Source organism: Fukomys damarensis, unplaced genomic scaffold (genome assembly GCF_012274545.1).
Source record: "Fukomys damarensis isolate Sample0158 unplaced genomic scaffold, DMR_v1.0_HiC HiC_scaffold_27, whole genome shotgun sequence".
Lineage (NCBI taxonomy): Eukaryota > Metazoa > Chordata > Mammalia > Rodentia > Bathyergidae > Fukomys > Fukomys damarensis.
Genome location: NW_022900939.1, coordinates 1,150,537 through 1,154,715, shown reverse-complemented (window position 1 = coordinate 1,154,715; position 4,179 = coordinate 1,150,537).

Genomic DNA, 4,179 nt, shown 5'->3' with positions numbered 1-4,179 from the left:
TCCTCCCAGGCCTCCCCTATCCCCTCCTGTCCTCCCCAGGCCTCTCCTGGCCTCTCCTAGCCTCCCCTGGCCTCCCCAGGCCTCTCCTGTCCTCTCCTGTCCTCCCCAGGCCTCTCCTGGCCTCTCCTGTCCTCCCCTGTTCTCCCCAGGCCTCTCCTGGCCTCCCCTGGCCTCCCCAGGCCTCTCCTGTCTCTCCTCTCCTAGACTTTCCCAGTCCTCATCTTTCCCTGTCCTCCCCTGTCTGGCACGTCCCTCCCCGCCCCAGCTCTTCCCCTTTGTCCCTCTGCCCTGCTATCCCTCTCCCCTATGCTGACTCTCGTCCTCCTCCCTGGCCCTGCCCCCCCACCCCTCGCCCTGTCCGTTTTCCCTTCTCTGTCACCCCGGGACTCTTCCTCCTGCACTTCCCTGCCTGTCCACCTTTCCTGCTGGGCTCCCCGGCTCCCCTTTCTGAACACCCGTCCCCTCCTTCCCCTCCGTAGGACGCCCAGGCGGGCAGTCCCTGTACCCAAGCTCTGTCTCCGTCACTCTTTGCTTCTTCAGAAACTCTGGGCTTCCCCTTCCACCGGCCCAGGGGCTGCAGTCACATGGTGTTTAGGAGAAATGAAAGCAGGGTCAAAGGCCCTGCCCACCCCCAGCCCGCCCCGCCTGCCCCTGCCGGTTTCCTAAGTCCTTCCTCTGCCTGCTTCTGGTCTGAGGCACATTCTGCCTTTTGCTTTCATTTCTCTCCAGCATTCCCCAGCTGCTGCTCCTACATCCGGTCCTCTTCCAGTCAGGACCAAGGCTGGGCTGATGGACCTGGAGGGCACCTTGGGGTGGCACCGGCCCGCTTCTCAGACGTGGGACTAAGGCCCATGGGGGGAGGGCAGAGTCGAGATTGAGCCACTACCACTCCTGAGTGACCGGAAGCCCTCAGGGTGCAAGCCACAGAGTGCAGATGCCGTGGAAGAAGGAAGTGTTCAGGCCTCGGCAGTGCGTAGCGTGAGGGGCACCGGCTCGGGTTAGATCCCAGCCACCAGCCCGCCCTTGCCCCACACCCACGTTCTGTGTCACCGTGCCAGGGACGGGGCTCCAATGGGAGGCAGGCAGCCTCCGTGCCGCTCTGGGGAAGCTTCAGCGGCTGCCCGAGGTGGTGGTGACAGCGCGGCTCCCAGACCAGCGGCCTCACTCGGCCAGGTCACTAGGCTGGCAGAGGTGCCACGTGCCACCCAGGGAGCAGCCCGACAAAGGCCGCTGCTGTCAGGGTCTCCAGCAGGTGTGGACAGAGAAACAGCCCCAGGGACAGCCAGGCGAGGGCGGCGGGGGCGGCAGCCTCTTCCTGTCACTCAGCCTGACCCCAGCAGGCGGGACAGGGACAGGGAGCCCCCTGGGGAAGACCCAGCACTTGCCCAGCTGGGGAGCAGGGGCTGATTTGCCTCTGGCAGGTGGAAGTTGCTTTTTGAGTCGCTGTTCCTGTCACCCAGGGTACAAGTGACAACGTGAGCAGCGTTAGGGGGCCCAGAGCCCACGGCTAGAGCTACGACCCACAAACCTCCATGGTGTGGGCCTGGAAGAGATGAGCCACGTAGTGTCACATTTTTATTTTTTGCTTTTGTTTTTTAATATAAAAATTAAAAAGTGACTTCCTTCCTTAAAATCTTTACATGAAAATTCAGATTTTTGGCCACCAGAGGTTGCACAGGGCCCGGCAGTGCTGGGCCCACTCAGCAGGGCCCACGTGGCTGCCACCCACCGCAGCAGGTGGGGGCCCTGGCCGGAGGTGGGGGAGAAACTTTTCAGCTGCACATCTGGCAGGCACAAAGGATGTGCTGTGAGGCTCCTCGAGGCTGCGGGAAGTGGCTTCTTGACCCCCGCCCCCCATCCTCCTGGGGACCCCTGCCTTGCAGGTGACAGTGGTCAGGTTTTGGGAAGTACACAGAGCTCCCCGGGGCACCTCTCAGGCCCCAGCCCCACCTGCCAGGACCAGCACAAGCGCTTCGCATGGTTGTGAAGCGAGGCCCTGAAACCCAGACCTGACTCCGGATTCCGGGTGCAGCCGTCCAGCCACTGCATTGCCGGCAGGTTACATGCACTGGTGGGCAGCAGCTGCCCTGCACAGCCACAGGGTGCCTTGGCAAGGACGAAGGGCTGTGGGCCCTGCAGTGGGCAGGGCTTCCCTAGGCCTCGCCCAGGCTGCCCTCGCATGTGCAGGGCGACTGGGGTTCCTCTTAGAGCAGGCCCGCCGGCTTCCCTGCCTGCAGGAGGTCCTGGGCTGGGGCACTTGTGGAGGACAAAAACTGAAGCCACTTGGATAAAAGCATCCTGGCCGTGCAGCTGGGAGGACAGAGCGGAGGGGAGGGGGCTGAGCACACCAGGTACGCAGGACTGCCGTGTCTTGCACCGGGGATTCATCTTGACCCCCACCGAGCCGGGTCCATCCCCCTGGGCCTCTGTCCCTCCTGTCTGCATGGTGCCCTGCCCCCAGCAGTCACGTGGCTGGGATGGACACCCTCAGTGATGGGACAAGGTTGGGAGCTGCTGTTCACCCCATTTCTGTGACCAGGACAGCTGGGGTCTGTATGGAGTGGGCCAGAGATGATGCCTTTCTGAGCCTCTGGCACCTGATGAACAAGCAGGATGTCCCCAGGGCATAGCTGAGGAGGGACCCAGACTCAGCCCTGCCCGTGGAACATGGCAGATGCACCCGCATGTCCTCCCCTGTCACCTTGCTACACAGGAGCAAGACCAACACGGGTGGGATTGGAGCAGGGTCAATTTACCATCATGTGAGCCTTCTGTCGCTGTGACAGGATACCTGAGACAAACCACCTTTGGGGAGGAGAGGTTTATCTTGGCTATGGTTTCAGAGGGTTCAGTCCATGGTTACTGGGCCCTGTGGCCTCGGACCTGTGGTAACCCAGTACATCATGGTGAGGGGCATGCAGCAGGCAACATGCCCACCTCATGGCAGCCTGGAAGCACAGAAACCGGAAGGGGTGGGGTCTCATCGCCTTCACAGCCACGCCCCCAGAGACCTCACTTCCTCTAGGCCCCTCTTCTAAAGGTCACACTACATCCCAGGGGTACCACAGGCTGGGGCCAAGCCTTCCAGGCATGGGCATTTGAGGGAATATACAGGATCCGAGCTCTGCCACCAGTGGTAGTTGTTTCACTGAGTGTCCATGGTCCCTGTAGAAAAGGCTTGGCTGTCCTGCCTGCCCTGTTGAACACTGCCCCCCCGTCCCCACGTTCCGTGATGTTGCTTGGCACGCGTCCTCCCTGCACCTGTTCTGTCCCACCCTCCCGCTCTCACTGCTGGGAGAGACAGCCGGCGTTCAGGTCAGGCTCAGCACCGAGGCCAGTGTGCTTGGACCCCTCCGAGGCCCTCCTCCTTGGAGCTGAGTCCCACACTGAGGGCCTGCTAGCACTGACGGCTCTTGTGCCAGCCCCATGTCTCCCGCCTCCATGCACCTGCCTGACTCTGCCCTCAGACACAGCTCCCGGCTCCCTCTCACTGGCAGCCCGGCACGTGCTGCTCCCCCAGCCCAGAGCTTTCCAGGACACCTCAGCATCGGACCCCGGGTGTCACTTCTCCTGAGACGTCCCCCTGGCTTTTCTCATAGTGGTGTTACCTGTGTTTTCCCCTGTAGGGACTCCCGTCGCAGCTGCCCGCCTGCTTGCCTGCTTTTCCTGGTGGGCTACACTCGGGGGACGTGAGCTGTGTTTTCTTCATGTCTGCACTTCAGCACTTGGCACCAGGCCTGGGTGTAGTGGGCACCTCCTCGTCAGGAGTGGACGAGAGCTGGACGCAGAGAGATCTCTCGTGTGCTTAGCCGCTCCCATTTCTGAAGCATGGAGGAGAACGTTTCCCTTGTGGGTCCTAAGGAGAGCATCAGAGTGAAATGGCCCTGCAGGGCTGTTGTCCTGTAACACAGGCCCGAGGGACATCTGCACCTGCTGGGTGTGGCGACGCCCGCCCGCAGTCCCAGCATGGTGGGCACCCAGACAGCCTGAGCGCAATTCAATCCCAGCCTGAGCAGCTCTGCGATCACGAATGCAGGTCCAGCCCGGGTGTGTAGCAGCTTAGCAAGATCCTGTCTTAAAAATAGGATGGAGATGCAGCTCAGTGCAAAGGCTCTGAGTTCAGTCTTCAGTCCCACAGAGCCTAGCACACAAACAGGTACAGAGTACAAGGAAGGAAGG